Source organism: Doryrhamphus excisus, chromosome 21, assembly GCF_030265055.1.
Source record: "Doryrhamphus excisus isolate RoL2022-K1 chromosome 21, RoL_Dexc_1.0, whole genome shotgun sequence".
Lineage (NCBI taxonomy): Eukaryota > Metazoa > Chordata > Actinopteri > Syngnathiformes > Syngnathidae > Doryrhamphus > Doryrhamphus excisus.
The window spans coordinates 3,541,054-3,568,175 of record NC_080486.1 but is presented as its reverse complement, the minus strand read 5'-3'; the positions used below and the strand labels follow the sequence as shown (position 1 = coordinate 3,568,175).

Below are 27,122 nucleotides of genomic sequence, written 5' to 3'. Positions count from 1 at the left end.
ACGGTCCTTGAACGCACCATAATGTATACTTTGAGACACAAACATGAAAAAATGTCACTGGAGTGGCATTCCAACAAACAAGTACCATAGATTACACCCGCTAGCGTTAGCCTGAGAACCAGTCTAAAGGCCACTACGTAACTCCCAAAATTCGGAAAATGGAAATTTTCCATAAAAGTAGTCTGTACGTATTTATTTGTTTCGATTGACCGCCGCACACAACAACATGAACGCCGATGCAGTCGTGTACCTGTCCGTAACTTTCGACCATTTCGCCGAAATACCATAAAATTTGGTATACATGTTTAGGGGATTGTTGAGCATATGTGTGTCAAATTTGAGCTGAAATCTTTGACGGTCCTTGAACGCACCATAATGTATGTTTTAAGATGCAAACATTAATATAATGTCACTGTAATGGCATTCCAACAAACAAGTAGCATAGATTACACCCGCTAGCGTTAGCCTGACAACCACTCTAAAGGCCACTACGTAACTACCAAAATTTGGAAAATGGAAATTTTCCATGAAAGTAGTCTGTACGTATTTGTTTGTTTCGATTGACCGCCGCACACAACAACATGAACGCCGATGCAGTCGCGTACCTGTCCGTAACTTTTGACCATTTCGCCGAAATACCATAAAATTTGGTATCCATGTTTACGGGATTGTCGAGCACGTGTGTGTCAAATTTGAGCAGGATTGGTTAAAAAAACATGGCTGACATCGAGCAAACCTAATATATCTGAAAGTCATCCAAAGCATTAAATTGCAATTACTTAGAAATGTTATAGCACAGGTAAAATCGTTGATGGTCCTTGAACGCACCATAATGTATGTTTTGAGATGCAAACATTAATATAATGTCACTGTAGTAGCATTCCAACAAACAAGTAGCATAGATTACACCCGCTAGCGTTAGCCTGACAACCACTCTAAAGGCCACTATGTAACTCCCAAAATTCGGAAAAAGGAAATTTTCCAGGAAAGTTGTCTGTACGTATTTGTTTGTTTCGATTGACCGCCGCACACAACAACATGAACGCCGATGCAGTCGCGTACCTGTCCGTAACTTTCGACCATTTCGCCGAAATACCATAAAATTTGGTATACATGTTTACGGGATTGTCGAGCATGTGTGTGTCAAATTTGAGCTGAAATCTTTGACGGTCCTTGAACGCACCATAATGTATGCTTTGAGACGCATTAAACATTAATATAATGTCACTGTAGTGTCCAACAAGCAGGTAGCATAGATTATAGGCGCTAGCGTTAGCCTGACAACCACTCTAAAGGCCACTACGTAACTCCCAAAATTCGGAAAATGGAAATTTTCCAGGAAAGTAGTCTGTACGTATTTTTTTGTTTCGATTGACCGCCGCACACAACAACATGAACGCCGATGCAGTCGCGTACCTGTCCGTAACTTTTGACCATTTCGCCGAAATACCATAAAATTTGGTATACATGTTTAGGGGATTGTCGAGCATGTGTGTGTCAAATTTGAGCTGAAATCTTTGACGGTCCTTGAACGTACCATAATGTATGCTTTGAAATGCAAACATTAATATAATGTCACTGTAATGGCATTCCAACAAGCAAGTAGCATAGATTATAGGCGCTAGCGTTAGCCTGACAACCACTCTAAAGGCCACTACGTAACTCCCAAAATTCGAAAAATGGAAATTTTCCATAAAAGTAGTCTGTACGTATTTATTTGTTTCGATTGACCGCCGCACACAACAACATGAACGCCGATGCAGTCGCGTACCTGTCCGTAACTTTTGACCATTTCGCCGAAATACCATAAAATTTGGTATACATGTTTACGAGATTGTCGAGCATGTGTGTGTCAAATTTGAGCAGGATTGGTTAAAAAAAACATGGCTGACATCGAGCAAACCTAATATATCTGAAAGTCGTCCAAAGCATTAAATTGCAATTACTTAGAAATGTTATAGCACAGGTAAAACCGTTGATGGTCCTTGAATGCACCATAATGTATGATTTGAGACGCAAACATGAAAAAATGTCACTGGAGTGGCATTTCAACAAACAAGTTAGATTATAGCGGCTAGCGTTAGCCTGACAACCAGTCTAAAGGCTACACTGTGACTCAGAGTACATCTATTCTAAATAATATATTAATATAATAATATATTTTATACTTTAAATGCATATGGATTATTATTTTTTGTTATTTTTATTATTTTTCTTTTTGTTATTATTTTTATTATTTTTTATTATTTTTCTTTTTATTATTTTTAATATTTTTCTTTTTGTTATTATTTTTATTATTTTTCTTTTAATTGTTATTATTATTATTGTACCTGGATTGTGTTGTGACTGAACAACGGCAATTGAACAACACTTTTCTTGCAAATGTTGATCCGAAAACACTTTAATATCAAATCCACCATCGCGGATCCTAATCACTGTTCATCATACCGATCAACAAAGTTCAAAGTTCAATCCCACCCCTGTCTAAAGACAGTACTAAACAGTTATTATTAAACTGTTATTATTTTCATAAACATAATCGTGGTTTTTTTTAACAACGAAGCAGGTAACTAGCAAACATGCTGTAGCTTTTTTTGGACTTGAACGCTCGTGACTAATTTCATGGAGCCAAGGAATTACTAATTAACTTAAGCTTTTGGCTTTCTATTTAATTAGCCAGGTCTCCAAATGAACTTTAGACCAAAGCTTTGCTTTTTAAACAGCCTCACTCTCGCCCCCCCCCCCCGACCCCCCCACTGCTGTTTTTGTCTTCTTTCTGACAGCTGTTGTGAGTTTGCCCTCTTCACACACACACACACACACACACACACAGTTGTTATTTATGCCATCGTGGCTTCTTTTTCTGGTTACCATGGGGAGGGAATTTGAGAGAATTTGAGTTACGGGGGTGGGGGGGGGGGGGTGAGAGAGTGACTACATTTTAATTTGATTTCACTACAAACAAACAACTGTCACATGTAATTAGTGTGGTTTTTAGATTAGCGCCGCAATATTCCTTTATCAAATAAACAACGTGTCACGCGCAAAAGAAAAAAAAATGAAGTTTTGGCCTGCTGAGAGGAGAAGAAGATGAAATAGGTCCATTACCTTACTGCTCGCTGTGGGAAACAAGTTATTAAGTACAAGTACCGTGGAAAAAAATACTGTTATTTATTCATTTATATTTCATCTCTAAATTATTTTTTTTCATGATTTATTTTCATTTATTTAGTTTGTTTTAATTATTTTTTCCACCCTTTAAACTGCATCTTGTTGCAATTTTTCCCCCTTCCCCTGTTAGAAAGTGGTAATAATTAAACACAGGAAGTGAAGAAATGATCAGTAATTGCTGCGACACAGAGAAGGGCGAAGGTTAAATAAACTCGGATTCTTGCTATTTCTTTTCGGTCGTGTTGAACCGTGCGAGTTTCACAATATGAACTGAAAGAAAAAACTAAATGTAAATATAATATAATTTGGCCTTAATTTGATAGTAAAATAATAATAAATGTAACATTTTAAATTAATAATAATACAAAATTAATATGATGGAAGAGTGGGGAAAATGCTGATTTTTTCTATTTTTTTAACTATTTTTCTATTTTAAATTATATTTTTATTTTTTTTTTTCAATTTTCCTTTATTTGTCCCAGCACAAGAGCACACAAGAGTAGATGAATTGCAAAATCAAGTTAATACAAATGAAGTAGTTACATGCATTATTTACAGATGTGTACAGATTGCTCAAGCCACATGTTTATTGCACAGTTTATTGCACAGTTTATTGCACGGATAATTTGCACGGTTCTTGTAAAGGATTTTTAGAGCAGTTTTTGCTCTGGTCATTTCTCTTTTATTGAGTTGAGCAGGAACAATTAATCAAATAAACAGTGATTAATCAACTATCAAATTAATCAATAACTCTTCTCAGATGGAATTAATCTTTTTTGGTTGAAAAATATGAAAAATATCCAATGAGTTCTGCCTCTCAAATGTTATTTATTTTTACATTTCATGTAACAGTTAATCAATGATTAATTAATTTAATTAATCAATAACTCTTTTCAGATGGAATTAATAATTTTTGGTTGAAATATTTTAATGTGATTTTTTTACATTTTTTGCAACAATTAATCAAGGAATCAATGATTAATTAAATTAATCAATAACTCTTTTCAGATAAGATTAATCATTTTTTGACTGAAAAATGTTAATAATTTCTGCCTAAATAATTTTTTTTATTTCTCATGTTATTACAGATTTTGTTATGCTTTTAAAATACTTTTTTTCTTCACAATATGACAACTTTATTCTGGTAAAATTACAACTTTTTGCACAGTTGTTGTTATCGCCTAATTTTCCTAATATTTTGACATTATTCTTGTAAAATGACTACTCTTTTCTTCAATATTTGTAGAATTTGTAGGGCCATCAAAAAAACAACAGCGGGTTGCAAAAGGCCCCCGGGCCGCACTTTGGAACCTCACCGATAATAAATAACGATGACCGGCATCCTTCCAGATACATGCAGTTGTGTTGTTGTTATAATAAGTATAAATAAATACCATTTATAACGAATCTATCAAACGATGCCCATCCGTCAGCACTTGTTTGCTTTTTTTAACAATTCCTGCACAGCCTGCTTCTATCCGCTCCATCTAAACCGAGATGAAACAAGACAAAGCTCCCCCCTCTCTTATTTAGTCTAGGGGCAGAGCACTGATTCATCAGCCAAAAACCACGTAGCAAAACCACCCCTGTTAATACCTACAATTTCATACACAGGAACATTCCTTCTTACCCGCTTCTGCTCTTCTTCGTCTTCTATCCTGTCACACAAAAAGCCTCTTTTTTCCTCTCTGCCTTCCTTCTTTTTAAAGCAAATAATTATTCCACGGCCGGTGCCAGGCAGGAGTGGGATGTGGAGACACATGCTTGCCTGTTTTAGATCATTCCGCTACTAGTTTTTCCATTTAATAGAAATATGCACTTAATTACCGATAAGGTTCTTTTGCAGGCTTATTGTTATTAGTCGGGTTAAATTCTTTAGTAAACTTGTCTCATTTTTCATTACGGTGTTGTTTAAACCCGACGGTTATGCATAATTAATTAGCCACTTATTCCCTGACGAGTTACTGGGATCCAATTGCCTGCAGGAATACCTAACGCCAATCATCAGGGTTTACATTAACGGCAGGGTAACTGATTTCACGCGGGGCGAAATACAAATGTGTGGATTTTTATTAATTTGATACACAACGGCGAACGTCTACTCGCTAATGTGCAAAAATGTCCTGTGACTCGCGTTCTTCAATCTGAGTCTTTGTCCCCCCCCCACCCCCACGGGGGAAAAACAAGGAGGGGAATGTATCGTCCGTCATGAGACTTCTTGTGCTATTGTGTGGCGTTTGGGTTGCGTGTTTGTTGATTCGTCGCCATTTCCTGTTCTAATTTATGGCGGCTTTTCCTGCTCTGACCTTCAAGCGACACGCAAAGGGTGTCCAAATTTTTTTTTTCCCGTCACTTCCAGAATAGATATGCTAGGAAGGTATGTTTAGTGTACATATTCCAAGGTGTGATATAGGCGGAAGTGTACTTATTAACAGTATCAACTTTTTTTCCAAAATATTTTTTAAAAAAAAATTTCTCTCTATTTTCATAAAATTATAACCCCTTCAAACTAATTTTTTAAAAATAAAAAAAAATCTCATAATACTCAGATTTTTTTTTACAATTTACAATTTTTTTCTTTATTTTTAAATTAAAATTTACAATTTATTTAGCTTCATGATATGTTAAAAAAATGCAAAACATTCTGGATAAAATACGATTTATTCATCTTAATATTTTGACTTTATTCCTTGTAAAACTTCAAGTATTTATTGCTCCATTTCAACAATTTCTTCATGAAAATTTCCATAATATTTTGCCAATACTCCCATAATATTATGAATATTTTTTTTTATTTATTTTGTTTTGTTTGTTCCTCGTAACTCATAACATGACTTTAAAAACAAACTCTAATTCAATAACATGACAATATTTTTACTCATAATATTACTAGTTTGTTCCGCTAAAATTGTAACATTTTGTCGTAATATTTTGACTTTATTCATGTAAAATTACTGCATTTTTTAAATTTTATTTTATTTTTATTTTACAACTCCATACACTTTTTTAAAATATATTTTCTATATTAACTGTTACATTTGTTCACTTCCTGCTTTCCTAATATAATTTATGTTTTTATTATTATTATTATTGTTGTTGTTGTTGTTGTTGTTATTATTATTTATTTTAGTTTAATATTTTGACTTCTTGTAAAATTACAGCTTTTTTCCCCATTTTTTTATTTTAATTTTACAACTCCATATAATTTTTTGTATATTTACTATGACTTTATTCCCATAATATTTTGACTTTATTTTCATAACGTAACTTCTGTATTTTTCTCATAAAATCTTGTGAAATTCCGACTTCCAACTTTTTTCTTTTAATATTTTGACTTTATTCTCATCAAATCACTGCTGATTTTAGCTTATTATTATTAAAAATGTGCCGCGGGTCAATAAAAAAAGTAGCCATGGTCCCTGAGCCATACTTTGGACACCCCTATCCCGACCGAAACCCCAATAAAACAAGCAACACTTTGTCGTAAAGTTAAGGAAAAGCGTTTTTTTTTTTTTTTTTTGCTATGAACACCCGCTGCCAACGTGACATGTCATGGCTGTCAGCAGAAGGAAGAAAGAACATGAAAGAAAAGAAAGAACACGAGAACAAAGAACATGCGCCAGACACCAGCAGAGCGACATGCAAAACAGACAATATAACATAAAAGGCAAAGGGCCTCGTTTTTTTTTTTTTTTTGTACCGCATTTTGTCCGACTCAAAAACCTGTAAACGCACAACTCAGATACGGTCCATGAAATTTCCGCACTTTTTAATTTAAATCAGCATATTATTCTGCATGAAGTAGCCAATCCCGTGCTAATATTCCGGAGATGCTAAACAGGCAGTCGAGCCTGAGAAAAAAGGCAAGGGGAGAAAAAAAAAATTTTCCCTGAAGAGATTGATGAAGGCTCAGTGAGATGACGGAGAAAGAGAGAAAAAAAAATGGTAACGCAATCCCGACTGGCGCGAGACCAACAGCAACAAAAACATTTAGATAACCGGGCTCAATAATGAACGATTTCAATGAGGACAAAAATTACATTTCCTACAGATAACATGCACCCCTTCCCATAACACGGCCTTGAAAAAGGAGCCTTGGAAAACCACTTCGTGCTGGCGTGTTATGCTAGCTAGCTAACTGCATTAGTGTCCTTTTACCTCACCAGAGACGCTGACTGAGGCTACGTCGACGTATTTGAAGTATTTTAAGGGGGGAAAACGCAAAAAAAAAGTCTCAGAGCACGTGAGAATACTTTAGCTCGGAAAACAGTTTCGACCTTTTTACCGTGCAAACAATTTAGCCGGTCGCTAGCCTGATTGCTAGCCTCATTGACATCATTTATGTATGAACCTGTTATAATTCTAACAATATTTTTAAATTTTTTTTTAGTCGTCCATAAGCAAAAATGATATTCACAAACGTCGGCTTTACTCGATTAATCGACAAGTTTCAAGTTAATCGACTAAAAAAAATAATCATTTAATTGTAACGCAAAAATATCAACCTAACCTGGACAAAGACGTTAAAAAGTACATATTTTGTCCTTAATTCATTTGTAAATCATTAAAAAATATATATAAAATTAACGAAAATTAACTGTAATTAACTATAATAATTAATCATAATAACAATATTTTTTATTTAATTGTATAAATAAATTAAAATATATAATACAAAAATATCCTATTTTTAAATATATATATATATATATATATATTTAAAATATAATAATGTATATATATATATATATTAGCATAAAAATGTTCAGTGTTTCAGTTATATAATTAACTAGAATTAACTGTAATTAACTATAATAATCATAATAAATATTTTTAATTTAATAAATAAATTAAAATATATAATAAAGAAAATGATCCTATTTTTAAAAAATATATATATTTAAAAAAAATTATAATAATGTATACATATTAGCATAAAAAATTGCATATTAAAATATTGGGGTAAAAATCCCAATTACCAAGAAAATATTTAATAATAATATTTATTTTAATGTATGTGTCATGTGTATGTCATGTTTATGTGTTTATTTGTAAATCATTTTAAAATATATAGAATAAACTAGAATTAACTGTAATTAACTATAATAATCATAATAAATATTTTTACATTAATAAATAAATTAAAATATATATTAAAGAAAATGATCCTATTTTTAAAAAATATACATTAAAAATATATAATAATGTATATATTAGCATAAAAAAATTAATAATTATTTATTATAAATATTTATTATATTATTTATTTATTTATAATTATTATAATAATTTCTATAAAATGCTGTGAGACATCACATGGTTCTTCTACTTTATAGTAACGTCCGTTCAATACAATCCCTCCTCGACGTAAAACCATCGCTTTAAAACGTCACCGGTGTCACCCAATGAGGGCCCACTCCAACGAACCACTCAGGATCTACTTGATCCTGGCAGGTGGTGCAGGTCACGGCCAGATCGCTATTGCCAACCTCTCCTGTACGCCGTCAGCGCTCACTTCCTTTCACGCCAAAGTCTGTCAAGTTGCCGGAGAGAGGCAGGGAAAAAAAAGAGGAGATGCGGTACGGATAAGGAGTAGAAGCCGAGAGGGAGGCTTTGTCCTTTCATTCCAGCGTGTGTTTCCTCCTCTGGTCTGAGCGCCATTTGCATATGAAAGACGTGGGGGGGGGGGGGGTGGCGGCGTGCAAAAGGTCAAAGAAAGAAGATCCTGTCCAATAACAGACAACAAAAACAGGGCCACATCGGCTTTTGTGGCGTTGCATGTTCTGCACCCCCCCCCCCCACCCCGCCGCCTCGGTCCCTCCATTCCGGGGATCATTTCCATACAGCGGACGCAATGGGCCGATGATGACGGTTGATCATAAATTAGTCGCAAAAGTCGAGTCGGGTCACATGGAAGTCACGGTGGCAATTTGAAGCCGGGTGCTCACACACACGGAATTCACATAAAACACACCTGCTTCTTTCCTGCACAGTAACAAGACCGTATCCGAACAAATCCCAAAATATTCCCAAAAATAATTCCCTCCATGTAAATAGAAGATCCAAAGTGTCCAAAATGCGGCCCGTGACCAACTTGTTCCATGCAGATCATTATTTCAAAGAAAATGATACAAATAATATCTGTAGCCCGCGCCACCGCTAGCTAACCTATGTTAGCGATAGCGGTTTTAAAAAAACAGACTATACCATATATTACCACATATTATACTGCATAAAAATTGTTGTAAATTTCCATTTGGCGTAAAATACTACAAACAAGTACGCAAAAGCAGTCTCTAAAACAACATTTAATCGACGATTAATCAAATTAATCAATGACCATTAATTGTTTTTAGACTTCAAAATGTATATATCTTGTGGACCAAACCACTGACAGTTTGTGTTTGGTTGCTATCGATTTGGTCCATAGAGTCGCACTCGGAGGGGGGGGGGGGGGGGTCGAGCACCCGCTACTATGTAAAATTACGAAACACTCAACAGTTACGTTTTGTGGCTACAGACTATTTTCTTTAGTGGGCTGGGGGGGGGGAATGTCTCTTGATATGTAAAGGTGGCTAACCCCTGGTCTAGGGTCTAAGCCAGGGGTCGGCAACCCTCATCTCTTTAAAATTAAGAAATATTAACGCTCTTAAAAGTTTAGAAGCAGTTACGTTTTGTGGCTCCAGACTATTTTTCTTTACCTTTTTGAAATTTAAAGGTTGCCAACCCCTGGTCTAGGGTCTAAGCCAGGGGTCTGCAACCCTCAGCTCTGTAAAATTAAGAAAAACATTAAACCTCTTAAAAGTTTAGAAGCAGTTACATTTTGTGGCTCCAGACTATTTTTCTTTACCTTTTTGAAATTTAAAGGTTACCAACCCCTGGTCTAGGGCCTAACCCAGGGGTCGGCAACCCTCAGCTCTGTAAAATTAAGAAATATTAAAACTTTTAAAAGTTTATAAGCTGTTATGTTGTTTCTCTTTAGTAGGCTCAGAGGCAAAAAGTCTCTTTTGAAATGTTAAGGTTGCCGACCCCTGCGTTAGGCCCTAGACCAGGCTATAAAATTCTGGAAAATTAACAGAGATTCAAACTTTTAAAGGCTTATAAGCTGTTATGTTTGCAGCTCTAGACTATTTTTCTTCAGTGGTCGAGGGGGCAAAATGTGAGTCTTGATCTGTAAAGGTTGCTAACCCCTGGTCGAGAGCCTAACCCAAGGGTCGGCAACCCGCAGCTCTGTAAAATTAGATTGAAACTTTTAAAGGCTTATAAGCTGTTATGTTTGCAGCTCTAGACTATTTTTCTTCAGTGGTCGAGGGGGCAAAATGTCTCTCTTGATCTGTAAAGGTTGCCAACCCCTGGTCTAGGTCCTAACCCAGGGGTCGGCAACCCGCCGCTCTGTAAAATTCTGTTAAATTAGATAGAAACTTTTAAAGGCTTATACGTAAGTTATATTTGCGGTTCTAGACTATTTTTCTTCAGTGGTCAAGGGGGCATAATGTCACTCTCGATCTGTAAAGGTTGCCGACCCCTGGTCGAGAGCCTATCCCAGGGGTCAGCAACCCACGGTTCTGGAAAATTCTGGAAAATTAGACTGAAACTTTTAAAGGTTTATAAGCTTTTATGTCTTGCTAGTCCAGACTATTTTTCTTCAGTGGTTGAGGGGGCAAAATGTCTCTCTTGATCTGTAAAGGTTGCCGACCCCTAGTCTAGGTCCTAACCCAGGGGTCGGCAACCTGCGGTTCTGTAAAAGTCTGGAAAATTAGATGGAAACTTTTAAAAGTTTATAAGCTTTTCTGTCTTGCGACTCCAGACTATTTTTCTTCAGTGGTCGAGGGGGCATAATGTCACTCTCGATCTGTAAAGGTTGCCAACCCCTGGTCTCGAGCCTATCCCAGGGGTCTGCAACCCATGGCTCTGTAAAATTTTGTAAAAATTAGATTGAAACTTTTAAAAGTGTCTTGCGACTCTAGACTATTTTTCTTCAGTGGTCGAGGGGGCAAAATGTCACTCTTGATCTGTAAAGGTTGCCAACCCCTGGTTGAGAGCCTATCCCAGGGGTCTGCAACCCACGGCTCTGTAAAATTCTGTTAAATTACATAGAAAATTTTCAAAGTTTATAAGCTTTTATGTCTTGCGACTCCAGACATTTTTATTTTGTGGGCTCTTTTGATTTGAAAGTTTGTCGACTTCTGGCCTCAACGATTAATTGAAATTAATCACTTGAGAAATTAACCATTAGTTGCAGCCTTACAGGCAAGTTAGTATAACAAACATATTTAGCATTTGAATAGAAAATTTTTGATGGATGTTTGAAAAGTCGACACTTTTCATTTCAACAAGAGTCCGCCATGTTGAAAAAGCCAATGTAGGATTAATCGTGCGCATTAATATTTTGTCGCACTTCATTAATCTGTGTATCAAAAAGATTAAAAATGCCATCTTTAATCGAAAACTTTGCACAAAGTTTAAGAAACACCCGCATGGCGTTTCCGGGGTCCGGGTTCTCGACCGACAACAGCAGCAGGACGGATGGAGGAGGCGGGCGGGCGGGTGTAAGGGGGTGACATGGGGGGAGAGCATTTCATCTCCCTTTCATCTCTGTCACCCAGTCAAGCGTTCAATGCCCCATTGAGCGCCCGGCCAGCATTATGCTAAATAATGCTAATCCCCCTTCCCCGTGCTTTCACACTTGTATAAACTGCCGATCCTGCCTCTGAAAAGCAATTATATCAGTTTACGTTGCTGTCAAAAAAAAAAACAGGATTAGCATGCAAGTACTAGTAGCCGCCACCTTTTTGCCGCGAAAATATATACGTTCGAGGACCGCGTCCTTCACTTCCTCACTTTCTCCAGAGTCTTGTCGTCTAATCAAAAACAAATCCGCCGATGTTGTCGGTGCCAGCCTGAGCAGACGTTACACATGTGACACACCACTGAACTGGTGTCATGCAACCGTACACCCCCGCCCCCCTTTAAAACCCTGCACACATTGCAACCACATGCACACACAGCACTCGTTTTTTTTTTTAAAGGGAGGGGGGGGTAAATATGCAAATACACATATAAGAGTGTGTAAACAGGACACTTGGGCCTCGTGTGTGTGTGTATATATGGGGTGGCGGCGGGGGCATGAGAGGGGTGGTTGGACATCTATTCTGACTGGCAGCAGATCATGGGACATTAGTCAGCACAATTAAGCATGTTGTCATGGCGACTAATGAAATTTAGCCGGGGCCAGAGATTTACATAAGCGAAAGGGGGGGGGGGGGGGGGTTGGTTATGCGGAGCTGGCTATTATTCTTTCAACCCCGCCGCGGCGTTACAATAGAACCACTTGTACCTCGGGTCCCCCCACGTGTACCCACCGGCGTAGCGACAAGCTGATAATTTGCATATGTTAATATAATTAAGTGCTAATTACACCAAAACGTCGCATATTCACAAGCGGCCTACACCCCCCCCCCCCCCCCCCCACACACACACACACTTGGAGGAGCGACGGAGAGTCTTGATCTCGCTCCAAGTCTTTAAGGGGAAAGTGTGTGTGGTGCCCCCAGGCCTGACACATGCAGGACCCCCCCCCGCCGCCCCCCCCCACACACACACACACATTACTGTTAACCCTTCTTTCCTGACTACAGTATATTCATCAAAAATTATGCAAAAAAAAAAAATTTTTTTTTTTTTTTTTTACACGTTTTTGTACCCGTGTCTTTCACATTATAATAAACCGGCGAGGAAGCCAAGCGGTCGTGCTACAATTAGAGTCCCTTTGTGCTTCTTCCTCTCTAGCTTTCTCCTTCAAAGCCTGAATAAGGAAAATATTTTTTTTTTACCCCCCCCCCCTCCCCCTTATGTCTCTCAGTACTGGACACACATCAGCAGATGGTACAGGAAGGAGGATTAAATAAACCTAGTGGCCTATTGGTCTGCGGGGAGTCACACTCTCATTCAGTTGACTCTCAATGAGATGCAGTATTATGACTATGGTAATAAATACACTCCTGCTTTCCGCTAATCATGACACATACGCCAGATGTTGCTCAAGCTCGTCGTATGCAAATAAAAATACAGTCGGAGTATACGCCACCGCGCGGTAAGCTAACATATTCGCTAGAGCTTTCTTTTTTTGAGTAATAATACCTGCTACTCGGATTACACAGTGTATATTATGTATATGTAACCGGACTTGTATTTTCTTTTTTTTTTTTTTTTTGCCTTTTTAGGGAAATTGGGTAGTCTTTACAGTGCAAAGCAGCGATATAGTCCTTCTTACTCGTAGGCCTATGGGGGATTCGTAGAGATGAACATTAAAATGCAGAGATAGCCTTGTTGCAAAGCTTCAATTCTCTCTCTCTTTTTTTTTCCGAGCAGCAGCAGCAGCAAAGGCTTCTAAATCATCCAGCCTCCTCTATTAGACGGGAGACTTATTGAGGTAGAAACCATAAAAAATGAAGAAGGGAAATTTAATCCCTGAAATATTGATTTGCACATTAATATCAGATAGGCAGAGGGCAATCTAGCTGGGTGGAAATGACACATTGTCGACCCCGAGGAGAGGCCCGAGCCAATCTTCTTGCTGCATGTGTCTCGGGGCCCAGGAGTTATAGGACGGGACTCAGCCCCCACCTTCTTCTCCCATCATCTCACCCCCCCCCTTTTTCCCTACCCTTGTACCATCCCTCCACCCCTGGCGTGTGTGTGTGTGTGCACCCTTTAATGAAGGCTGCAATACTGCAAATGCATTAGCTTTTAATAATCAAGAAGCATTTTCAAGCCAACAGCTATTGTCCTCGGCCCATTTTCTCTCATATATATACGTATATATATGTGTGACCCCCCCCCCCCCCCCACCCCCTTTTCTTTCACTGTCATTACTCCTCTTACACTGCTATACGGATAAAAATGAACACAGCTTAACCAACACATAAGATATCCCGCAAAAGCAAAAAAACAAAAACCTTTTTGTAAATAAAAAACAAAAAAAAATCAAAGACTTGAAAAAATGAGGGGGGGGGGTCATTTGCAAGAAAATAAGTGAGACAATAGCATCATTAACTGATGAAATTCATTGCAATTAGACCCTGAAAATGTATCCACAAACATAGGCCTCTTCTTTTGTAAGTCATGTTAAAATATAAATATATGCAATATAGTTAAATATGCATTTTTTAATAAAAATTATTACACTTTATATAGAAATATAATGTCATTAATTTAAAAAAACTGCAAAAATTCTAATTAGAATATTTTTAAACATATTAGTTATAATAAATCTACAATTAGTATTGCATAAAATGTATAAAATAAGCAAGGAAATAGTTAAAATAGGTTAAAAAGTGTATTTAAAAAATGTGTAATACACTGATGGATACACACACACACACACACACACACACTACATGGTATATATACTCGGGTTAGACACAGACTGGCCCCTTGGCATTTTTTTTTTTTTTTGCGATCGATGCCCCCCCACACCCAATCCCACCCCCTTGTCACTGTGTCCCACTTTGAGACGTGATAGGGTAAACAAAATGCAAAAATTCTAACAAAATATAAAATACAAAATATACAAAATATACAAAATATAAATAAAATGTAAAAAGAGAGTGAAAATTAAATGAATAAATGATAAAATAAAAGATAAATGTTAAACTGATTGGTTCTCCACCTGTCTTCCATTACGCTTCCAACCGGGGGAACCGAGTGCTCTTCCACGGACTCGCTGTGCCACCAGCAACCGCACTATCGCTTCACGATGCCGGGTAAACTCAACCGCAGTACACCGCTCTAGCAGTACAGATCACGGAAGTTATTTTTTGTCTTTTTTAATGTTAAAAACGATAACAACACTAAGAAATATGCGTTTACGGGACGTCCGGTACTCTTAACCGTAAACGCATCATCACACCGTGGGTCAACTTTAAAGTGGGTTATAGTCTCGGTCCGCGCGGAGCCGTGCGTAAGAGCGCCTCGGAACAACAACCAAAGCGTCCACATCCGCCTCCTTTTTGGAGTGGACTCGTTTTTAAAAAAAAAAAGCCACCCCAGCACCTGTTATCCAAAAAGTGTCCCGATGTCAGTGAACCAGCAGCGGCATAGATAATCGATAGACGAGCCGTGGATTCACGGGAGCGCACACACACACACACCAACTACTCAATAAAAGTTAAAGCCGGAGAACTTACTTTCTTCCAAAGCCGCCTGCACCTCCTTTTTTTTCTTCTTCTTCGCTTGCGCCAAAAACGATCACATCCAGCTCAAGAAGACAATTACGCAAAAACGGAGAAACAGGTGAAAGTGGAATAATCCTCCCACAAAAAAAGGAGAAAGGTGCCACAAAAGCGTTCTATAGAGTCCCTTATTTTGGTTCCGGTGGCCGTGGAGACGACGTGTCGACCGGGGGGGAGATTCTGCTTGTCTCTCCTTTTGGACGGAGGTTCGCCAAACGCGGAGCTTGCAAAGGAAATGAAAATCCGATATGTCTTTATTCTGCTAATTATTATCGTTTTAGCCCTGCTTTTTTTTTTTTTGGGTTGAAAAAATGGCTGATTAAGTTGAGTGCGCATGTCTTTGTGTGTCCATTTCCCCGATATGCACTCTGGGAATGGGTCGAGAGACGGCGAGAGAGAGAGGGGAGAGAGAGAGGAGGGAGGGAGCAGAGGAAAGAGGAGGCGGAGAGAGAGAGAGAGGAGAGAGGAGAAGAAGTGTAATTAGGGAGTTGATCAACAGTCTCCGCCATGCAAATGAGGTCCGCACGGATGTGGGCTCTTTGAGGAAAAATTAAAAAAATTAAATATATTCCCTTTTATGCGCACACGTTAAAAAAAAACAATTTTTACGCAGCAACACAACCAAAATATCATTTAAACACCAAAAAAAACGCATCATAAAACAATCAAACTAACAAATCTGAATCAGAATTGGACTCGAACTCATTTTTAACATTAACCGGAAGTGTATACAATGTATAAAGTGTGTCCTTTCAGCACTATCAAGAGCCAAAAACGCAACAAGGTCACCATACACAAAAAAAAACAAAAAACAAACAAGCAGCCTTTTTGCGCAAACTCTCCCCTCACAAAAAAAAAACCCGAATCCGTCCAAACAGAACAAAATCAAGACTTGGTGGGGTGGACACAAAAAAATCGAAGCTGGGGGGTGAATTGAACCGGGGCTTTGGGATGTCATGATAAGGCTGCAGTGAACTGTACTAGCTCCTGCAAAGCGCACGGACTGGACCGCAACGTGCGTAAAAGTGGATCCATTTTCTTATTATTAAATATGTTTTTATTTTAATTTTTTAAACACAATGGAAGTCATGGTTGTCGTTTTTTTTTTCTTTTTTTTTTTCGACAAACTGCTGCAGATTCCTCCCTGTCCTGTAGGGGGGGTTCCGCAGCCTTCCAAACCCGGGAGGCTGCGCTCATATTCGGGCTAAGAGACTCCAGTTGAACCGCTGGATGTGCAAGTGCGGATCTCCGCTCATCATTGCTTGCTTTATAAACACCTCAGGACTACATTCACTGTAAACTGCGTTTTTTTTTTTAATATTCTTAATGAGTTTTTTTTTTCGTTTTTGGTTTTGGTCCATAAAAGCGAGAAAAGAGGATTTAAGGATGTAATGTTGTTTATCTTTTGGTTAAATCCTTCTTCTCTTCCCCCGGCTCAGACATCCAGCATGCCTCCCCTCCCTTTGCCTTGCCTTGCCTGCACACGATGCTCTTTCTCCGGGGCACCGTTTTAGAATACACCGTTCATATTTCGTTCGTTTATTGTGTGCGTTTTCGGTTCATTATGCGTAAAAGCTGCAGTTATGTGCAATGAAAATGCTGAAAAATGTCCAAAATCGAGCAAAAATATGTATTTTTTTCATAAAACGAATAACTGTGGAATATTCTCCATAATAAAACATCACATCAGAAAATAAAAATGCGTTTTTTCTACTATAAAATGCATATTTTTTTTTAAATTATTATTGCATTATTAATAAACAGAACACTGCTTCTTTGCAATGTGCTTGGAAAAAGGGTGCACCTTGGGGGTAGCACACCGCTGACCCCCCCATGTGTGCCTCACAAGGGCTCCACACAAAAACACGCCAAAAAACCCACAGCCGTGACCCACTGACCAAGTCTCTCTCACACATACACACACAAAAAAACACACAAATCAGCATTTAAAGGCCCATAACACATACACAATATTGATATTCAACACATAATATAATAATAATAATAATAATCTACATTTAATAATAACTTAGAAATAAAAAACACACTCTTTTGTGTATATAACATAAAGAAAAAAACGAAAAATTATATTTGCGTCAGAAAATATGACAGCACTATATAAAATATGTAATCTTTTATATTTTAAAAAATATATTAAAAATTCACATCTTACCTCGTTTAAAATCAGCCTCCAAATCACTCCCAAAAAATGACAAAAACGCAAGATAAAAAGTAGACACCTTTGGTATAAAGCATTCCGTTTTTGCAGCCTTTTTTCTCTTTTTGCGGCAGTAGCGATCCGATAATAGCATATGGAAAGTGTTGTTCAAAATGCGCACATTTGGCACATTGTCACTGAGAGCAAAGAGGAGCAGTGATGCGCTCCTCCGACGCGCCAAATGAGTTGCGGATTGGACGCAGCCCGCCTCGGTTTGCAGACTTATCCCACTTTAATTTAATATTCCGCAATCACACACACTAGTCATGGCATATAATTCAAGTCGAAAAAATTCACTGGGAAAAGGAAGTGCTTTTGTGTGTGTGTGTGGTGGGGGGGTGTGGGTGTGGGGGGGTGTGCTTTGGACTTTATTTCATTAAGGATGCAACGCATATGGCGCCCCCTTTTTTTTTGCGCATTTAACCCTCCTTAGAATACTTCTATTATTCTACGTTATTATGGAAATATATATATATATATATATATTTAAAAACAATTCAGATGTGCACGTCACGCGCGTGGAATCACTCCTAACACAAAATCGAGACCCATAAACGCTTGTTTGTAAAACACAGAACCCAAAATCGATTTATTGGGACATTTCGATCGATTATATAAACGAAAATCCATACGCAACATGAGACTGCAGCCTACTCTTCCGCTTCACTTTGAGAGGGAGAGAGAGAGAGAGAGAAGGGGGGGGGGGGGTAGAAAAGGGGGGGTAAATGTAAGTATGGGGGGGTCTAGTAGTGTCTGCACTGAAAACAATGCACACCTCTTTCTTATGAAGACACTTTGCTGATTAATTAATTTAATTCAAAGTGGGGGTAATTACTACAGCATGTACCCCCCTTTTTTTTTTTTTTTTTTGAAATGGGGGGGACTTCCAAATGCTTCCAGATGCACCATATACTCATGACAACAATTAAACCTCCAATCACTGGATTGCGTTGCGTTTTAGGGGTCAAATGGAATCATCTCTGTGACCACCCCCCCCTTAAACGCCCCCCACCCCTATACTTGTTTCCATTGCAAATATCAAATTTCAACATCATTTAACCCATAAAAGCAACACAATCAGATATGCAAATGAAGTATGTATTAATATGCAATATGATATGGAGACATAGGGGACCGGGGACAGGGGTGGCAAGGGGGGCGGTCATGTAAAATTTACATGGCACCACAGCTGTTAAGGCTCTATAAGAAGGAGGGGTTTAGATTATAGGAGGGGTTAAAAAAAAAAAAAAAAAAAAAAGCCCCCACCCCAGACCCCCGGTTCCACTCTGTTTATTTGATAAGAGCAAATCAATGCGCAAACCAGATCGTTGCCATGTTGGAGGAAACAGGAAGAAGCCGAGGACTTTTCAGCCTCACCTCCCACTTGGCCCTTTGCTCCCGCCATCTTTTTTTTTTTTTTTTTTTTTTCATTGTTGATTCCTCTTTAATAGACACGTGTCCAGTCAGTGGAAGACGCCACCCCTACCAACACCACCACCCCCCAAAGGGGCCCCAGCGTGATGCCCCCAACACACACATAACCACTTCCACAGTGAATCCTATTGATTATCACTCAGGCACATGCACTTCTAGAGCCGTAACACGACAGTCTGGGAACAATAGCACCTGTCTGCTAAAGCTAAAATAAAGAACTTGCTAAGAAAACATAAAAAATATGAAATAATAAAAAAAAAAAAGGGGGCGGCCCCTCGCCGTGGAAGTAAGACCGCTATATGTTGTCACATAGCTTATTAGAGTGCTTTCTTCATGACAAGCCACGAGCCCAACATGTCAATTTACTGGTCCGAGAGGTCCTTTTAGATCTCTGCCTCTCTCTAGGGGACCGTCACCCCTCTCCGCTTTCCCACCCCATCATCCATTCATCCATGCGCCCCGCCACCACTACCTCCGCCGCCGCCGTCCTCTTTCTCGCTCTCTACAAACCGTACGCCCAGCAGGCCGTCCCGGCACTGCAAATAAGCCGGCGAGGGCCGAGAAGTCCATTTGATGTCAACAGACTGACATGTTGGTTTGTAGCCACGGTGATGCTTTTGTGGAGCGTGTTCGCCGTCCGTTTTCGATGGGAAATGCTCGATATTGGAGTGAAAGTGTGTGTGTGTGGGGTGGGGGGGCATAAACATCCAGGAACCTGTACCGTATCTCACAACCTTGTTAAAAAAAACAGTGGATGAACGTCTTAGCAATAAAATAAAAACATATTTTTTAATCGCTGTTAATGGGTTCGAACCTGTTCCGTATCAGCTGAGGGCAAGGTGAGTAGCGGGAGGCGACATAAAAATTTATATGCTATACGCTGCACTTTTTGATCTGACACAATCAAGTTGAGGGCTTTTACAGCACTTTTTGTGAGATTAAAAAGATTAATTAAACCATTCATTTTGATTAATTATTATTTTTTAATCACTATTAATGGGTTCAAAATTGTTCCATATCAGCTGAGGGCAAGGTGAGTAGCGGGAGGCGACGTAAAAATTGATATTGGTATAGACTGCAATTTTTGATCTGACACAATCAAGTTGAGGGCTTTTCACAGCATTTTTTGTGAGATTAAAAATATCAATTAATTAATCATAATTAATTTTTGCAATATCTTGACTGCAATTTTTGTATTTTTTTTAAATAAATTAATTGAAATTCAAATCTTTAATGATAACATGTACCGCACCTCACAACCATTAATCTTGATTAATTATTGCAGTATATTTTTAATCGTGTTGTATTTGGGTGGGAAACAGTGGTCAGTCACACCTTGACCGATTAATGAACACTGATAATGGGTTCGGACTTGTTTCGTATCAGCTGAGGGCAAGGTGAGTAGCGGGAAGTGACGTAAAAATTTATATGGTATAGACTTCAATTTTTGATCTGACACTGCATTTTTTGTGAGATTAAAAAGATAAATAAATATTTTTTTGCAATATCTTGACTGCAATTTCTGTAATTTTTTTTATAAATAAATTGAAATTCAAATCGTTAATGATGACCAGTACCGCAACTCACAACCTTGTCAAAAAAAAAAACGGTGGATGAACGTCTTAACAATAAAACAATAACAATCTAGTGTCAAATGAAAGCATTCATTTTGATTAATTATTGCAGTATATTTTTTAATCGCTGTTAATGGGTTAGGTCTTGTTTCGTATCAGCTGAGGGCAAGGTGAGTAGCGGGAGTGATGTAAAAATGTATATGATATAAACAGCAATTTTTGATGTGACACAATCAAGTTGAGGGCCTTTACAGCATTTTTTGTGAGATTAAAAAGATTAATTAATTACTCATAATTAATTTTTGCAATGTGTTGACTGCAATTTCTGTAATTTTTGGAAGAATTGCAAAAAGACATTTGTTGGCTTCAGTTCTTCTGAGGTTTCTTCACCTGCCGTCATTTGTGATCTGGGTTCTTGTGGTCAATTAGACTGGAGAGACCAGATAACTGTTTTATATACGAATCTCTAACAAGAATATATGGATATATTTGCTTAAATATGCAAATAAAAACATGTTTTACAAGAAGAACAAGAAAGCAACACTGGTAGCAACTCCTCAAAAAGCACACACGCAAACATAAACCTCCTGTTATGTTTTCAATTTGGGCTGAAATGCAGACATTTTCCCCTGGTTGCATAACTGCCACGCGTGTCGCTCCTCCCTTCAATTAAATGCTATTTCTCCCAAACAAAATGTCACAATCATTGCACACTGGGCCGACTCACCAGTGATTTGTTCTGAAAGCTATGTGTCTTTTCTCCGAGATGTGCTGCGCATTTTGCGTGTCCTGACCTCGATTCTCGCCGGGGTTCACAGAGGAATGAAAAAAAAAGGGAGGAGAAAGAAGTGGAGGAAAAAAAATCATGACTAAAAATACATTTAATTCATAATCAAGCTGAGAATGACAATTTTTAAAAATTATTATTTTCATAAAAGCTAGCTTTCTGTCCGAAATAAACACAAGTAATTGAAATCTATTCACTGACTTGTGATCGAACCAGCAACCATCACTTTGGGAGATACCACTTTATGAGATACTACTTTACCAAATACTACTCTACTATGTTTCCCTGTTTATTTAATAAAAGAATGTCACGGTAATTTCACTTTACATCATTACAGTGTAGTTGAGGATCGAACCAGCAACTACCACTTTTGGGTAATTTATGCAAAAATATGAAAAATAGCGTGTGTGTTAGTAAATTTAAGTCACTACTGTGAATTGAGGGGGAAGTGGTTTTTATTGAATTTATTTATTCAGATTTTATTAAAAATATGAATATGAAAAAAAATCTCCAATATGTTAGTATGTAAGTAGCTGGAATAAATTAGGAAAATTTTAATTTAATTTAATTTAATTTAATTTAATTTAATTTAATTTAATTTAATTTAATTTAATTTAATTTAATTTAATTTAATTTAATTTAATTTAATTTAATTTAATTTAATTTAATTTAATTTAATTTAATTTAATTTAATTTTTATTTCTGATTTTTTTAAAAATGTATTATTACATATTTTATATACTTTACTTATTCCAAAATGGTAACATGATTTTTTACACCCATTGCAGTGTAAATACATTTTCTGCACACACACCGCACTTTAAATTCCAAGATGGCCGTGCACCTATACAAAAGAAGAGGCCTTTAAAAAGCCATCACACGGGTTGCTGGTTCAACTCCGTCCCCCCTTTTCACTTGCACTGTATAGCTTTCCCTTCTCTCTCTCTTTCTCTCTTTCTCTCGGTCCCACTCTCACATCAGAAGTGCTGAAATGCACCCCAGGGCCAAATAGCACTGAACAACCCCTCTGAGCCAAAGAAAAGTGGAAAAAAAAAAAAAAGATGGAATCCGTTTGCCCTGATATTTCACCAACACCAGCCAGGAGAGAGAGAGAGAGAAAAAGAGAGAGAGAGAGGAGTATGGGATAGATGGGAAAACGACAAACCGTGCAGGGCTGCATTTATTTGGGGTGTGTGTGAGAGAGTGCCACGCTGTGGGATGGAAGGAAGTGTGAGGTGTTAAGTGTGGAAGAGCATGCATAAGAGTTAAAAAAAAAAAAAGGGAGGAAAAAAAAAGGTGGAGGTGGTTGTTGTTGGGGGGGGGAGATGGAAGGATTGGTCATGCGCAAGGTAAGAAAGAGGCTTTGTTTGATTGTATGTGGGAGGAGGAGGTGAGGGGATGGGAGGAGGGAGGCTGAAGCTGTTGTCTGTGGGGTTATTATTATTGCAGGCAATCTGTATGTGTGTGTGTGTGTGTGTGTGTGTGTGTGTGTGTGTGTGTGTGTGTGTGTGTGTGAGAAGGCGAGATAAGGCGATATGAGATTCAGCTGCGGGGTCATTATTTTTTTTTTTCTCTCCTTCCCATGTCACGAGGCTAAAAGGGAGGTTTGAAGTCTCACACTTCCTGTCATCTTTGATTGTGCCTTTGCATTGGTCAGTGCTACTTCCTGAAAATAAGCATGCAGGGCGAGGTTTCCAAACTACGGTTTCCCGAGCATCGTTGGGTCTTTTTGGTGATGTCATGTCACCCTGTTGAACAGAATTTTTTTTTTTTTTTTTTTTTTTTTTTTGTGATATAAATATATAAGAAGCGTACATCAATCAAAGGGTGTCAGGCACATGCTGAATCTGGGCTATGTGCTCCTCTTCACAGATGACTGATTAGCAAGCCAAAATCACCAGATCCATCTTCCGACGGTCACTTTTATTACAGTCATTTTTAAAGTGACAGCAACCTGCCTTGTCTCACACAACGCTGGGCCGACGCATATATATTCTCATCCAGGCCTCATAACGCCCCCCCCCCCTTTACCCCCATCACAACACCAAACCTCGCATCCCTGCCGCATCAGTTTTCCTCTCCTTGTTTGTCGCTAACTTTGCCGTTTTTTTTGGTCATGAATTCATTCTGGAAGGTTTTCTACGAAAACCGATGCTGTCTTTAATTAAAAAATACAATTGTCGGAAAAAGTGGTTAGCGCACAGGCCACCCAGCTAGAAAACCCAAGTTCGATTCCACTCTCAACCCTTCTCATACCCTTTTCCTCCCACTTTCCAAAAACATGCTAGGTCAATCGCCGACTCTAAATTGTCCATAGGTATGACTTTATGATCTAACTAAATAAAACTAAAATTAAGAAATACGGCTGCACGGTGGACAAGTGGTTAGTGCACAGGCCACCCAGCTAAAAAACCCAAGTTCGATTCCACCCTCGGCCCTTCTCGTACCCTAGGTATGACTTTATGATCTAACTAAATAAAACTAAAATAAAGAAAAATGGCTGCATGGCGGACAAGTGGTTAGCGCACAGGCCACACAGCTAGAAAGCCAGAGTTTGATTCCACCCTCTGCCCTTCTCATACCCTCCTCACAGTTTCCTCCCACATTCCAAAAACATGCTAGGTCAATCGCCGACTCTAAATTGTCCATAGGTATGACTTTATGATCTAACTAAATAAAACTAAAATAAAGCAAAACGGCTGCATGGTGGATGAGTGGTTAGTGCACAGGCCACACAGCTAGAAAACCCGGGTTCGATTCCACTCTCGGTCCTTCTCGTACCCTAGGTATGACTTTATGATCTAACTAAATAAAACTAAAATAAAGAAAAATGGCTGCATGGCGGACAAGTGGTTAGCGCACAGGCCACACAGCTACAAAACCCGAGTTCGATTCCACTCTCTGCCCTTCTTGTACCCTCCTCACAGTTTCCTCCCACATTCCAAAAACATGCTAGGTTAATCGCCGACTCTAAATTGTCCATAGGTATGACTTTATGGTCTAACTAAATAAAACTAAAATAAAGCAAAACGGCTGCAGTGGTTCTCATTCAGGCCTCATAACACCCCCCACTCACCCCCATCACAACACCAAACCTCGCATCCCTGCCGCATCAGTCTTCCGATCCTTGTCTTAAAAAATACAATTGGCGGGAAAAGTGGTTAGCACACAGGCCACACAGCTAGAAAACCCGAGTTCAATCCCACCCTCGGCCATCTCTGTGTGTTTTTTGCATGTTCTCCCCATGCATGCGTGGGATTTTCCTCTCACTTTCCAAAAACATGCTAGGTTAATTAGCGACTGTCCATAGGTATGAATGTGAGTGTGAATGGTTGTTTGTCTATATGTGCCCTGTGATTGGCTGGCCACCAGTCCGAGTTATACCCCGCCTTTCGCCTGAAGACAGCTGGGATAGGCTCCAGCACCCCCGCGACCCTCATGAGGATAAGTGGTAGAAAATGAATGAATGAATGAATGTATTCTAGAAAGTGAAAGTGAAAGTTAAGCTTGTGTGAAGAGAGTGTGAACAATCATTTTTCTGACATTTCTGTTTTTGTCTGATTTTTGCAGCAAATTCATTTTGAAAAATGAAATTCCATGCATGCACGTTTTCATGTTGCGACCACATCTGATCATAAGCAACTTATGAAATAGTCCTTATGAAATTTTGTTTATGAAAAAAAATATTTTTGAATGTTCTGAACTCCAGTTCCAATGCCTGTAATGCCTGTAGATAAGCAGAAAGACCTGTTCTTCTTCTTTATTCCATAAATTAACATATACATGTACACATTCATAAAGTTTTAATCTGATTAATTGTCGTTTTAAATTAATTCATCATGATTAATTGTATTTTTAAAATGTATTTTTGAAACATACATATATGTACTAATATAAATAAATTAACAAAAAAATGTTGATTAATCTAAAATTAATCAATTAATTGATTAATATTGCTATCCCTGCTTTTTACTGCTTTAAATTCCTGTTTGGATGCCAATGTAATTCAACACTACTTTATACTATAAAGTAATACTGAATCAACAGCGACCCTAGTGGTTACAAATGAGTACTGCACCCCGTTTAGTCATAATGAACAGTTTGATCCACACAATCCGCCAATCATTTTATTGATTTATGTGACAATAACTAATGGAAAATATGTTTTTTTGTGTTTTTTAAAGCAGTTTAAGACCCGCTGTCGGCTATAACGGCTATAAATGAATTGTGTTGGGAGGGGGGGGGCGGGGTCACAGCTGCATTTGTCAAACAGATGTGGAACCGGAGTGTTCCAAAATTTGCTTGTCCCTGAGCGTGTTTGTAACAAATCACGGGCATCAAATAATCACGTTGCATGCAAAATGGCAGCCGCCGAGTCAGCGTTGTTTACCTAAACTGTTTGCGTACGCGAGGGGCCCCCGCCGCTCTTAAAAAGTCACTCCCGTGTCTTGGCGGGAGATATGCTAATCGCAGCAGACATCAATCTGAAAAACATCAGCCCCGAGTAACACGTGTCTGAGATTACATTTACAACCTCATGAAGCGCAGAAGGACACACACAAACACACACACAAACGCACACATGTCGAGAAAAGTGGGTCAGGTAAAAACGTATTTCGTATCCGTTTGATGTTTACTTGCTTGGTCCTGGAAAAATAACAAAAAAGCTGATTTAACAGTTTGTTGAAAACATTAACACAAAAAGTATTATATATATCTTTTGTTTTCAGGTTTTCTACTTAATACCGAACAAAAAACATCTATTACGTCTTCCTTTGTTCAAGTAAAGTTATTATTTCCTTTCCAGTTTATGGAAAAATGCGTTATACTTTTTTTCTTTAAAAGGCTGTGATATGCATTAAGACGACAACCAGGGCATATTTAACAGAAACGCACCTGAACATCAGAGCGACTAGACGGGTGTAAAATATGTGTCTTGCTAAAACCAATTTGGTTATGTGCCTTAAGATGTGTGTGTGTGTGTGTGTGTTGTGGGGGCCGCCGCGCACACAGGAAATGGTAGTAATGGCGCTAGCAGCTGTGGTTGGCTAAGTGAACACATACGACTGGAGATATAGAGGATCAGTCCTCCTCGAAAGCTCGGGATCAAGTGTGTGAATGTGTGTGTGTGTGTGTGTGTTGTGTGTGTGTATTTGTGTGTATTAGTTCTTTCTTCTGCGCTATTGGATTGAATTTGACGTTATTAGGAGTTAGGAGAATTTACGAGGAAGTCCGAGCAAGAATTTAAGGAAAATGTCACTGCACTTGCGTGAGCTGTCATTGCAGGGCTTCAAATATGACAAAAAATTTGTTGGGCGTTTGTGCCCAATATAAAACTATATTAAAAAATAAGAAGTGCTATAATAATGGAATGTTTAATTTTTCTGTCTGTATTTCCGTACATGTACATTTTTTTTGCCTTAAAGTGGTTAGCAAGTCAGGGTTCCATAATAATAATAATAATAATAATAAAAAAAATAATAAAAAAAAAAATAAATCAACCACATTTTCCCCAATTTATTGCAGCTACTTACATACTAACATATTGGAGATTTTTTTCTCTGAAAAATAATAAATAAAATCTGAATAAATAAATTAAATAAAAACCACTTCCCCCCTCAATTTACAGTAGCGACTTAAATTTACTAACATATAATCTAAGCTATTTTTCATATTTTAATAATAATAATAATGGGATAGGCTCC

The 27,122-nt window shown here is 38.1% G+C and overlaps 2 protein-coding genes across 6 annotated transcripts in view; one reads left to right on the top strand and one right to left on the bottom strand.

The window, feature by feature from the left end:
- Positions 1 to 17,927, bottom strand: part of zfhx4 (zinc finger homeobox 4) — a 118,137-nt gene extending 100,210 nt beyond the window's left edge. Inside the window, exons 1-2 of one of the 3 annotated variants that reach the window (XM_058059539.1) lie at positions 17,578 to 17,926; positions 15,360 to 15,772 (exon numbers count right to left, since the gene is read on the bottom strand). The gene's annotated coding sequence lies outside the window, so the exon portion shown is untranslated. Of the gene's footprint in view, positions 1 to 15,359; positions 17,519 to 17,577 lie in introns of those variants that run through there. The other 2 variants (XM_058059540.1, XM_058059542.1) reach the window with 2 other exon arrangements.
- pex2 (peroxisomal biogenesis factor 2) overlaps positions 1 to 27,122 on the top strand; it is a 253,053-nt gene that overhangs the window by 183,361 nt on the left and 42,570 nt on the right. The window contains exon 1 of one of the 3 annotated variants that reach the window (XR_009120476.1): positions 22,192 to 22,766. The exons of the other annotated variants lie outside the window; for them this stretch is intronic. The gene's annotated coding sequence lies outside the window, so the exon portion shown is untranslated. Of the gene's footprint in view, positions 1 to 22,191; positions 22,767 to 27,122 lie in introns of those variants that run through there. 3 annotated transcript variants of the gene reach the window in all.